General features: G+C 40.8%; 1 long non-coding RNA gene across 1 annotated transcript; it reads right to left on the bottom strand.

Annotated features, from left to right (window-relative positions):
* Positions 1 to 4,408: 4,408 nt before the first annotated feature.
* LOC310700234 lies at positions 4,409 to 6,420 on the bottom strand. The gene is made up of 3 exons (XR_014522515.1): positions 6,302 to 6,420; positions 5,276 to 5,356; positions 4,409 to 5,058 (listed from the first exon to the last, which is right to left on the bottom strand). It is a non-coding gene; the product is annotated as an uncharacterized lncRNA (long non-coding RNA).
* Between the last annotated feature and the right edge of the window lie 518 nt (positions 6,421 to 6,938).

Below are 6,938 nucleotides of genomic sequence, written 5' to 3'. Positions count from 1 at the left end.
AAATACATAAAGCAGAATAAAAACAGAATAAAATGCATTACACATCTAAAAGAATTATTAAAATCAGACATACTGCCCGATAAGAGTTTGTTCCCCTGAAGAATTTAACTTATATATCCCACAAACATTTCTGCTCGAGTCTCTGCAAATAGGCATAATTTGGCTTGGTCAAATTCTTACAACCCTAATTCTTACGTTATTATGTGATATTCATCTTGAGAGCAGAGAGTTTCTTGTAAGATAGAAATAGAAAGGAAGGACAGAGATGCTCCAAATTAGTGATGGGAAATCTGTGGCACTCCAGTTATTACTGGGCTCCAACTCCCACCAGCCCCAACCAGTATAACCATTGGCCATGAATGATTGAAGTTAGAGCTTACCAACAACCAGAGGACCATAGGTTCACCATTCCTGTTCAAAATACAGTCATACCTCTGGATGAATACACTTCGGGTTAGGCAAATTCGGGTTGCACTCCACGGCAACCTGGAAGTAACAGAGCGCGTTACTTCCGGGTTTCGCCACGTGCACATGTGCAGACCGTCAAAATGATGTCACACACATGCGCAGAAGCACCGAAACATGACCCGCGCACACGCAGATGTGCGGACATGGGTTATGTTTGTTTCAGGATGCAAACGGGGCTCCAGAACAGATCCCGTTCGCATCCCGAGGTACCACTGTAAATATATTTCATAAGCATGAGATATTTCATGCACAGTATGTAAAAGAGAGTATGCTGCTGAACCTTAAATAAAGATGTAGAAGACAATACTAGGGACATTTATGGCTGGTAAAACTCCTTCTTCATAACTATGAAAAGCAGTGAAGCAGAGACCCTTCTTGGCCATTCCTCCTTCTAGTGTAGTACTTCTATATTCTACATTTCCACAAGATCAGGATGTCAGATGATTGTAAATGGCAAATCCATGTAGCGGTTATGTAAGGAGAAATGCTTCCAGAAATCCAACAGCAAAAACAATTGCCCTAAGCAAGGAGCATTCTGTTATCTTGGCTATATTCTTCCATGTCAAGTATTTTGCACACAAATTGCAAAGTCTTAAACTAGAAAAAAAAATATTTTTCCTACCTATTGCAAATTAGTACTTAATTTGGCTCTTATGGGATACTTCAAGATGTTTTATTACCACAATTGTTAATTGCTCCGGCTAGAGAACAACATTCTCTTTCCAGTGCATCCTAATTTCCAATTGCCCCGAGAACCTTGAGTAAGTGCCATATTTCTCCTCGTTTCCACAAAGTCTAATCATTACTGTGCATACAAAGCTGGGATTGTTTGGTAGGCCAGCTTATTTCATTTCACTTTGCCAGAGCCAAGCTAAACACCAGTTTTATTCACACAAAGTTGAAATAGTGGCACCAATGAATGAGGAAGAAAAATAGTTTCACTCACTTGGTTTTACACTTTGCATGAGGTTTACATATTCGCAGCTCTCCGTGTGCTTTGCTGCAATTTTGCTTTCAATTCGACAGTCTGGATTGCATTTGAAATGAAATATGTCAACCTTCTAAAGAAAATGTCTGAGTTTGAGCAACAGGAGAACAGGTTTTAAAATCATTTTGTTAATGGGTTTGAGAAACGCAGCACCCTTGTGGGTTCCTCTGAACGCAGAGCTGCTCTGAAAACCTGCTAGGATGCCCCAGGTCATATAGAGTACAGATAGAAAGTGGAAAGTCATAAGTTGAATTCACTGGCCCTTAAGACTTATTCCTAGACTCGCTCCTGCAGCTGAAACAGCAGATGAGTCAAAGGGAACAGCTGAGAGAAATGAAACCATAACCAGGAGCCATCCAATGGCCATGGAGAGGTTTTATTTATTCATTGCATTTTTATACCACACCTCCAAGGAGCTCTTGGTGATGTAAATTGTTCTCTACCTCCACATTTACCGGTAATCCCCACAACAGCCCCCTGAGGTAGGTTAGACTGAGAGGCAGTGACTGGCCCAAGGTCACCAGGTGAGCTTCATGGCCAAGTGGGGACTGAACTGTGCTCTCCCAGGTCCTAGTTTAATACTCTAACCACTACACCACACTGACAGAAGAGCCACAGGCAGAAGAATGGTCATCACCTGACTCTCCATAGGCACTTCCAAGTATGAGCGACACCCACTTAAGGTATGGAAGAAAATTCAAACCCAAAGAGCGGAAGGACTATATCACACAGAATAAGCAATAAATTAGCCTGGTACCTGCCTCTCCCCTGGAAACACCCAGGGATATTTTCATTTAATGCTTACTGGTGGAGATAATAAAATATACACAACCGCTTTAAGGGAAACAGCTGTGACCCAGGAGAGGTGTGGTCTGACTGGAATACCAGTAAGTTGTTACTACTCCCTGCAGGGTTCTCAGACCTCATCAAAAATAGTGTTTTGTTCTACCATTCACTCAGCTGGTGGTGAGTTTCTATGTGGACAGCAGATGATCATACAGTAACTAACGCAGTCAGCCTGGGTTTCCTGACGGTAGTGTGAGCAGGACCTGCCCACTCATGAGGCAAAGTGAGGTGACTGCCTCAGGTAGCAGGATCTACAGGGGAAGAAGATCCAACCTCTAAGGAATGCAACTGCAGTGCACCCCTTGGAGGCTGGATCTTCCACATCCTCAGCCCCCCACTACTAGCTGCCTTACCAGCACCCTCTCAGTGAACAGGGGGCATTGCTGGTCTCCTATTTGATATTGATCTTTAGTCCCTCCTGCCTTGCTCCTGATGCAGATCTTTGCTCCCCTCTTCCCTGGTAGAGGCAGGGCACCATTTTGTGGTTCACCTCAGGTGCTAAAATGTATTGGGCCTGCCCTGCATGTGAAAAACTAAAAATGGAGGGGTTCTTCTTCAGTTTCTCTCTGGATGATGAAGTTAAACAGAGCAACTAGTCCCTGGGACCCGACTTACTTCTCCCAGACTGAAGGGTTTGGAACAATACCAGTCCAACCTGAAGCATAGCCAATATGGCACACACAGAAGAACCTTGACAAGGGCCAGTTCTTCAAAAAGTATTGCTGCACCATTCAGACATTTATGTGATCCTCTGTCCCACCATAGTACCACTGGAAATTGGTGGCTTCACCCTGCTACATGGCAAAGTCAGCCCTCCTTGGAGAACTTGGTGTCTTGGGATGTATGGTGTATATCCTCTTGCTGTATCTGAAACCTTCTTGACTGTTCAACAGTTTTCCCTACTCTGGCATCCCTATTTTTCTGGTGCTGGGCTTCTCAAGTAAGTGGCTCCTGTCTTTTTCTTCCATGTTTTCTTAAATATTCTCCACGTTTATAAGGTGTAGTTGGTTTTTTAAAAAAATGAAATCTAAACCTCGGGATTCCAGCAAGAGTCTTCATAAGAAAAACACTTTGGGGATTATGTGCGGCTCATTTCTTCCCACCACTCATGCAATCTAAACACCAATTAATAACTCTGCTTTCCAGGTTCATTTATTTAATAGTTTATGGGGAAAGGCAGAAATATTATATAGTGAATTTTACCCCAGAGATCTCCATGCTTACAAGCCTCGCCTCCTTATGCAGCTGCATAGTATTTTGCCTCAGAATGGGACCATAGATGCATGATCCTGGGGGCTATGGCACTTTGTCCCATCCCCCCGGTGCTTTTGTTGAGGGAGGCATGCCCTCTCAATGTTCAGAGGGCATTTGGCTTTGCCCCCAGCTCCTTGTGACATTGCATTTGCAACATCAGGACGTCACATCAGGCCCTCTCAATCATCTTGAGAAGTTGGCACTTCTGAATGGGGCACTTACAGAATTGGCATCTTCTTGCCAGGCTGATGAGACCTAAAGCTACCAGCCTTAACTGGAACCTCTCCCTGACCAAATACAGTTTTTACAACAGGATTTGACCCTTTTTATATCTTATATATTTATATTTATTGTTCTGCTTTGTCTTTGACCATATTCAACACTTAACCATATTTTCTGGAAGTCAAGTGACTGAGTTCCTTGACCACTTGCTGTACCATATGTTCCTCCTATAGGCTCACTATCTGTATGACTGCATTACCAGTACTTGGAAAATTCAGTTCTAAAAGAAACTCCAGTTTCGGTTCACCCACACCAAAAAGGAATTGTTTCCCATTCTAGTTCACCTGTTCCAGAAAGGAATTAGTTCCTATTCAAGTTCTTCCCATCCGAGAAGGAACTAATTGCATTCCAATTCAATTCACAATTCATTCACCTGGTCCTCAGCATGTTTTTTTTTAGCTTTCAGAATTTTACAATCTGCTCTGCTGAAGTATAAAATATATTTAAGAAGAAAGAAGACATCAAAACAAAACATACACTGTAATGCGAACAATAGCTTTATTTATTTTTCACAACAAGTATGATCTTTAAGCTTAAACAGCAGCATCAATTTTCAGATGGGTAAAAATAGTAAATGCAGTGGCCACAATCAAACACAGAGTTAAGTTCAATTAAACTTCTTTGTATATATGTAAATTGTTAAATTAAAATGGAATGGAATTTTTAAAAATCAAGTTCCACCGCAAAAGGAGTTTAGTTCACATGATGTTCACCAGGAAATTATAAGAACTACTTGCAGGTGTAATTCATACATTTATAATTAATCCAGGGAATTAGTTAATCTGAGTTAGTTCATTCTAATCACTGTGCATTACACATAGTGGGGAGTAGGTTGAATTCCATTCCCAATCAAAGTCAGCTCATAAATGGAAATGATTGCCATATTTACAAATACTACTAAAATGCAGCAAAACAGATTTCCTTTGGACTCCTTGAAATAAAATGCAACTCATTTCCACTGACATATAGACATTTGTATTGCCACTGAACCATTTCTGTAGCTGGAGGGATATTTATTTATCAAGCATGTCAGAAATGATATTTAAAGGAAAGATTTGTTTCCATAAATAGTGATCATCTTGATGTTTTAATAGCCCCATGAAACATTCTTTAAATTGGAGTATGGAGAAACTGTGGAAAGATGGTTGTGATTTGTATCATTTCAAAAAGCAAATCATTCTTCAGCAAATAACGGTTACTTATAAGTGCCAACCCATCGTCTGAAATGGATGAAAGAGGTTTATTTGAATTAATATGTTTTCATTCAGGCCCTGGAAGAACAAGGCTCGTATGCATAAATGTTTCAATGGATGCTTCTTCAGCAAAATGCTGAAACCACATGTTTCCCTTTAAATTGTGTGACCAAAATTCAGTGTGTAATGTTGCTCACCACCTGGGAGAACAAATTTTTATTTGACGCCTGCAGTGGCATACTACAAACTCTTGCAGAGGCCTATTCTTGCTTTTTCCACAGGGTCAAGTTCTTTCATACTCCAGATAGGAAGTTGAACTCTAGAACTAGATGAAGAGGGTATATTATACCTTTGTGATTCTGACTGTGTCCCATCCATTTACTTCTCATGAACTATGTTGCTGGTACAAGTGGTCTTGGTTTATCAGGTCTAGCTTACCATGCTTATACCCAGTATTTGCAGTGCTTATTGGGTCTCCTTTTTTATTTTGGTAAATTTTTGAAGGATCCCTCCCTCAAATCATTATGAGTAGCTCACAGAAAGTACTATTTGGTTCTATTCATTCCTTGGATAGCCCCTTCTCCCCACTACTGCTCTTTGTTAGGATAATATTGACATGACCCAAAAGTGCCAGATTTACGAATAAGCTAAACAAGCTATAGCTTAGGGCCCCACTCTCTTGGGGCCCCCAAAACATTTAAGGGGGGAAAAAACTGAATGTACATTTCCAAAATATAAGATAAAACATAAAAAAATAAAACCTACATACAGCAACAGTGTTTTGTGCTGTGTAGGCTCCTGTTTGTTATGTGCAAATGGCTTTAGATACCTATTAGGTACATAAATTACCATATAGCATATATTCAACAAACAAACAAAAAACAGTGACAATTTGTTGCTGACAAAGGACAGCTGGACATATAAAGGGCCCCATTACCTTCAGTAGTTTAGGGCCTCGTCAAACCTAAATCCAGTCCTGTGACCCACTAATAACTCCCCACATGCAGAATTAAATTTGACGAAATGACATTCTGTGTGTTTACTATTTTCTGACTTACTTATTTATACCTCACTTTCCACTTAAAATAACACTCAAGCAGCTTACAAAAATTAAGACAACACAAAAATAAATATATATAAAAGCAGCTGCCTAAAAACTCATCAAACAATTGCAGTAGCATTCACATCGTCTTATATTTAAGGTATTTATCAAATGCTGGGGTCAGGCTTGGGGAGGGAAGGTATCTTAAAAATACTGCCTTCAACTCACCTTTTCCCGCCACTTCTTGTTTTGCCATTGCAGCTATCTTCCTGCCAGCAATTATGCAGCTCCTCTCAGTGGCCGCCAGCCATTTTGTTTTTGTCTAGAAGTTCCTTCAGAATTGTTATGTGAGGCAGTGGTCGGGGGGGGGGTAGCCGCCATGAGAGAATTGCTGTCAATAGATCTGGTCAAATTTCATCTCCACCCCACCCCCCAAATTGTTAACCATTTTCACCATCTGTGAATGGGAAAACGAAATTGGTGGGTGCATTTCAGCTCAGTCTTAGCATGAGTGAACACAGCAGACTTTTCCTGGTGCTTAAAGCACAGTAATGATAGTATCAGGCAACTTTTCCTCAGGAGAAAATTCCACAGCAGAGACTCCATCACTAAAACATCCCTCTCACTGATTGCTACCACCACCTGTTCCCACCACAAACCCATCATCAGTCTAGTATTCTTTCCTCGAAGAAAAAGGGGCTGTCCTGGAACTTCCTAGCATTTAGGGAAGTAAGAAACACAAAATAAAGCATTTGATGTTCATGAAACATTCAGTCTGAAAGATCAGTAGCAATTTTTCCCGCTCCATACTAAAGCATTTCAAAATCAGACATCCAGGCAGAAAGAGGGTCAGCCTCTGCCTTCA

Source organism: Podarcis liolepis (genome assembly GCF_965112155.1).
Source record: "Podarcis liolepis genome assembly, chromosome: 2".
NCBI lineage: Eukaryota > Metazoa > Chordata > Lepidosauria > Squamata > Lacertidae > Podarcis > Podarcis liolepis.
The sequence above is the reverse complement of the archived record's forward strand: the minus strand, read 5'-3'. Positions and strand labels throughout refer to the sequence as shown.